Raw genomic sequence first — 6,000 nt, forward strand, 5'->3', positions numbered from 1 at the left:
CCAAGACAGGATTTTGTCGAGGCAAAGATTGGGGGAAGGGGACCAAAACATTTCTGCAACATTGAAGGTCCCCAATAACACAGTGGCCTCCATCATTTTTAAATGGAAAAAGGTTAGAACAACCAAGGCTCTTCCTAGAGATGGCCGCCCGGCCAAACTGAGCAATCGGGGGAGAAGGGCCTTGGTCAGTGAGGTGACCAAGAACCAGATGGTCACTCTGACAGAGCTCAAGAGTTCCTCTGTGGAGATGGGAGAAGGACACCCATCTCTGCAGCACTCCACCAATAAGGCCTTTATGGTAGAGTGGCCAGACGGAACCCCTCCTCAGTAAAAGGCACGTGACATCCCGCTTGGAGTTTGCCAAAAGGCACCTGTCACGTCTGGAGGAAACCTGGCACCATCCCTACAGTGAAGCATGGCGGTGGTAGCATCGTGTTGTCTGGATGTTTTTCAGCGGCAGGGACTGTGAGACTAGTCAGGATCGAGGTAATGCTTGGAATGTTTTGTCCTGTGAAACACATTTAACAATGCCCACGTTAGTTTCTACTCCTGTCTCATGTCCTGATATTGGTTTTATAGTAAAACAGTGTGCTATTCAAAACTCCCCAAATACAGGTGTGCCAAGCTTGTAGCATCATACCCAAGAAGACTTGAGGCTGTAATCGCTGCCAAAGGGTCTGAATACTTATGTAAATGTCATATTTCAGTATTTAATTTTTTATAAATTTGTCATTATGGGGTGTTGATTTAGGGAAAAAAATAATTTAATCAATTTTAGAATAAGGCTGTAACGTAACAAAATGTGTAAAAAGTCAAGGGGTCTGAATACTTTCCAAATGCATTGTAAAACAGACCAATTAACTAGTGATATATCTGCTTCAAGTTTTGTTTTGAATTGGTTATCTGTTTAGTCTGTTTGTCATAATTTTTTACCTGCTGCTGAAATGCCGTGCTCCCTCGCCTCGGGCAACGGCCCACTCACACTGGCGCACACCACAGGAGGTTGGTGGCTCCTTAATTGGGGAGGACGGGCTCGTGGTAATGATTGGAGAGGAATCAGTGAAATGGTATCAGGTACATGAAACACATGGTTTTATGACTTTTCATGACCTTTTACAAACCCTAATTTGACAACTTGGAACAGCGAATCATACGTATTCCGGCTGGCGCGTTTTCAATCTGCCCTATCTCAAACAGATTACGCACAGATTCACAGACTAGGCGGCAAATAAACTTGAGCAAAGCGGAATCAAGAAGTGAAATGCCCACTGTCTGTTGCTGTTTAACTTGGTGGGTTCACTTCCTGAAGAAGTTAACAGCATTGGTGGGTTAACTTACAACCTCATGCTAATTGCATTAGCCTACGTTAGCTCAACCGTCCCGCAGGGGACCCACCAATCCTGAAGAATTAATGCAGATCTCGCCTTCATTCCGCTTTGATCAAGCTTTTTTGCCTCAGTGTGTGAATCTGGGCTGGTGATTATAGAGAAGCCGGTATGCCAAAATTGTAGGTGCTGGTAAGGCGCTCAAGACCGCTCTGGCCCACATCAAGCACTGACTACACCTTAATCAAAGTTGACAGTAAAGTGCCGAGACAAATTCCTGTAATCCATCATTCCATGTCAAACTGTGCCACCAAGACCATCATCTTTGTATGTGTTGCGCTAGATGAGGGCTTATTCCCAGCCCATGCATGTGGGAGTGAAATATGCCATCATTTTAAAGGCAGGTGTACAAAAACTGTTTAAATTGGTGTCCGTGTTTAACTATGGCTAACTAACTACTAATGTCGTTGTCGCCTTTCAACCAGCACTGTAGATAACCTAAATAAGTCTGCAACGTCGGGAAACTGGGATTCCCATGTAATTGAGCCAATGTTACAAATATTATAAGAATGGCCTAATTGACAAATAACTTGCTGAAACAATATTTGAGCCTTATATACATGTCTAGATACCATGCTATGAAGTAGCCTACCTCATCCATTGAGCCCTGATTTATTGAATGACGGAAGTACTTCATAAAGACAAAAGAATTTGCTTGTGGGCCTAATGTTAAAACATTTTATATCACGGGTGGCGACCTTCCTCCGGGACAGCTACTGGGTGTGCAGGCTTTTGTTCAAGCCCGGATCTTTTTTTCCCACATTGTAGCTTAAACAACAGCTGCTCAACAGGACCTTCTGTTGGATCAAAAGCCAGGGCAGCACACCTGGGAGCTCTCCAGATGTAGGGTTGACAACATGTGATTAACAGTGCAGTACTACTTTGTTGGGGGTTAAGTGCCTAAATCAAGGCCACAGTGGCAGGAGATGGTGGGCCTATATGGGATCAGACACAGCAGCCTTCCAATGTCAATAATGCTTTCTTTTTCATGTAGGCTTTAATAATAATAATAGTCATGAAAATTTGGTTGAAAGTCATTGAGAAGTCATGGAAGAGCTGTATGGACCCGTAAGAGTGAATAATCAGAGGTCTCTATAGTATAATGTAGTGAATTTCGGTGAACACAGTCTGATGTACTTGGAAAAAGACAGCTCCTGCTCTTATTTCATCCCAAGTCAAGCACTGGGTGTAGTATTACTTCATAGCCAGCCATATTGTTGGTTGTGTTGTTTTCTAAATGATCCAATGTCAAAACTAAGATGAACAACATAGGGAAACATTGCCAACACATTGAGTGCTATCAACTGAAGTATGTCCAATTTTGCATTCATCCACAAATTGCAAGATTACGGTGGCCAAAGCCAGAAATAACTTCATCATCATCTGGTCCTCTCCTCTACTGCCCTGCCCGCTCCGTGGGCAATCCCAGCCACAGCGCCAAACTGTACCCAGGTCCAACAGTGGGGTGGAGCTCCATGGATCTGCTTCCATTTCAGACAGTGGAACTTTGCTGAGGAACCATGGTATAATGCCTGGACATACAGTGGAAACTGTGACTCCAGCCAGTCCACTGTTTGCGTGTGGGTTCGTGTTGAGTTTGTTCTGGAAAACTGAGAGTCATTATCTGTGGTAATTAGTTTGGTTAACAGCTGCTTCGTTTTCCACAAACAGATTTGAGCACCATCTCTGGATTAGTTCATTTGCCTTGCTCCAGTGCTCCAGCCTACAGTACAGTATGACGAGTCCCAGCTGCCCTCGATGCTAACTTTCTTAGAGGAGTGAAGTGCACTGTATCGTACCAGGCCTGGGTCTTCGTGCCTCAAGCGAGAGTGCAACATGTTCCAATGAACAGCTGACAATTACATCTCCATGTGAAGGGAAAATACACACATCTAACTCTTTGCTGGAAACGTTTTAGAAGTATAATTTGATTCATTCAAGTGCAACAGTAGAGGTGACATTATACAGCAGCCGTGTGGATGCTGGTTGATAAAGTTGATTGATAGTAGGCTGCTGTATGTAACTACCGCTATGTCATCCCAAGTTGTTCGGCGTAAGCGGGGACCAATGACCATCCAATGACTATCTAGTGGAAAATACTAGGCCAACATTGATTGATTGAAAACACTTTCAACTTGGCCATTTGACCTAAAATCAGCTGATGTTAATCTACTTATGCACTCTCTCGACATGCTTGTAAAAATCATTGACTTAGATGTGTGTGTGTGTGTGTGCGTGTGTGTGTCTATCTCTCTCTATGTGTGCAAGATTACCATAAATCTCAGCTGGCTGAATCTCTATATATCTGATGGTGTATTTATGGAATGTTGTTTTGGTATAGCAGTCTCAGTCTGCCATAAGCAATTTCTGTAACTGAACTCACGAAAACACATTTCTTGCCCAGACTGACACTTGATATGCAGTGTAGCCATCTTGCCAGGGAGTTGTGAAAACAAAAATAGGGTAAGTTGTGTTTCGATGATAAACAGCTATGGCAACCACAACAGACAATTGAAGGCAGGAATAAATGAAAGAATAAAAATAATGATTTTTCCAAAAGTGAATGAAATAGTCAGTTGTCATAATTTGTGGTAGCCACAGGACCAAAACAGCAGAGAAGATGAGCCTCACACTTCAACGCTCGTAGTTGGTGCAGAAAGTGACCCACTATGCTGTTTACTTTCTGCATCTACTGTACGTCACTGAGTCTACCTTCAATGGGATACTTTGAGATTTTGTCAATGAGGCCCTTGATCTTCTTCCCCAGAGTTGAACTCGTAGATACCATTTTGTTTTTCCTAGCATGCTAGTAGATAACCATAGACTTCCAGTCATTGTGCTAACGCTAGCTACCATTGGCTCGCGAGACTACCTCTGACTTTGTTCATACTGGCCACAGAGACATAAAAATGGTATTCACAAGTTAATCTGACTCTGGGGAAGTAGATAAAGGGCCTCATTGCCAAAATCCCAAAGTATCTCTTTCTCTTTTACCCTAATTTCAATGTTTGCAACCCTGGTTGAAATGAAGTAAACAATACTGGTTGATTACTTTATTCAAATCCAATGTATTTTCCACATTGATTCCACGTCACAATACTGGACAAATTAAATTGAAACAATGTTGATTCAACCAGTGTGTGCCGAGTGGGACATTTGTGTTAACATATACACTTTTGCAGTTGATGACACACATCGCAAGTAACACACAGTGGGAAAATTAATTAATTCATGAATTACATTCAAAAAACAACTACAAATCTAGAGTGATGAAACTCTCCGTAAACCTTGCTCTGAGAGCTGGCTTTAGTCACAAAACAAAAAACGTGCCAGATGTGTTTAAGTTTTCACATGGCTCTGAAAGCCTTCAATTCCCTTCATTCCTTCAACGCGTGATTGCTACTCTTCGTCTGAGAGCACAAGGCTTCTTCTTAATGCCTCCTAAGAGCTATGACTGCATTGTTCAGGGACCCACTTGGCCAAATAAGAATATATATTTATATACAAAATGAGAGGTTATGAAATACGCATCAACAAAAGTGGATGCTGCGGTTTCCCCTTTTTCTTTGAAGATGCCTCGACATGATCTCCGTGGGGAGAAATACATGCATCCGATAGGGACGATACAGAAGGGCTCTTTATGCTCTTTGTGGGGTTCAGAGAACACAATCTGTCTATGTTCTCTTCGGGAAAATACCCAGATGAGAATAGTTCATCTGCGGTGGACTACCCATGAGCAGTGATTGAACTCGGGTGGTCACCTTTGAATGACAAGAGCTTCAAAGATATTTCAGGAACACCAAATGATGTGAAATCATCAGATTGTGGGTCTTTGCTGAGATCTTGCAGTAGAATGACAGTCCCTCTTCAAATGATTCACACCATTGTTTATTCTCAATTTTACCAAATGATCCGGCTCAACTCAATGTGCTGTCCAATCATAAGAAATGTGCCATGTAAAACAGCCACTGGTATGTGCTGACATATTCAGGAAATTACTAAACCTGATACTCTCATTTCCAAACCTGAGGTCTGTTGTGTTCCAAAAATCTATAGAGGCCTGTGAAAACACTTTGTAAAACAAATCCCTATCCCGGTGAAACAATGAAACATAGAATGAATGTTTTTTTGTGCTTCTCCGGGGAGATTAACAATGTCTCGGCATGAACTGTACTCTATGTGAACACATGCATTGTGCAGTATGGGATGAAATCAATGAAAAAAATACAAGACACATGTTTGTTAAACGTGACGGAGTATGAGAGGATGACAGCCATTCTCTAATATAATCAGGGAATAGTTCTCATCTTTTCCCCCTCTCTCTTCCCTCTGTCTCTCATTTATTTATCTCTGTATGTCACACCCTGATCTGTTTCACCCATCATGTGCTTGTCTCCACCTCCCTCCAGGTGTCGCCCATTTTCCCCATTATCCCATGTGCCTTTATATCTGTGTTTTATGTTTGTCTGTTGCCAGTTTGTCTTGTCTCGTCAAGCCTACCAGCGTGGTTTTTCCCGTACTCCTGATTTGCTCTAGCACCTTGTTTTTCTAGTTTTTCCGGTTTTGACCACTCTGCCTGCGCTGAGCCTGCCTGCCGTTCTGTAGCTGTCTGACA

The sequence above is a fragment of the Oncorhynchus mykiss genome, chromosome 18 (genome assembly GCF_013265735.2).
Source record: "Oncorhynchus mykiss isolate Arlee chromosome 18, USDA_OmykA_1.1, whole genome shotgun sequence".
NCBI classification, from domain to species: Eukaryota; Metazoa; Chordata; class Actinopteri; order Salmoniformes; family Salmonidae; genus Oncorhynchus; species Oncorhynchus mykiss.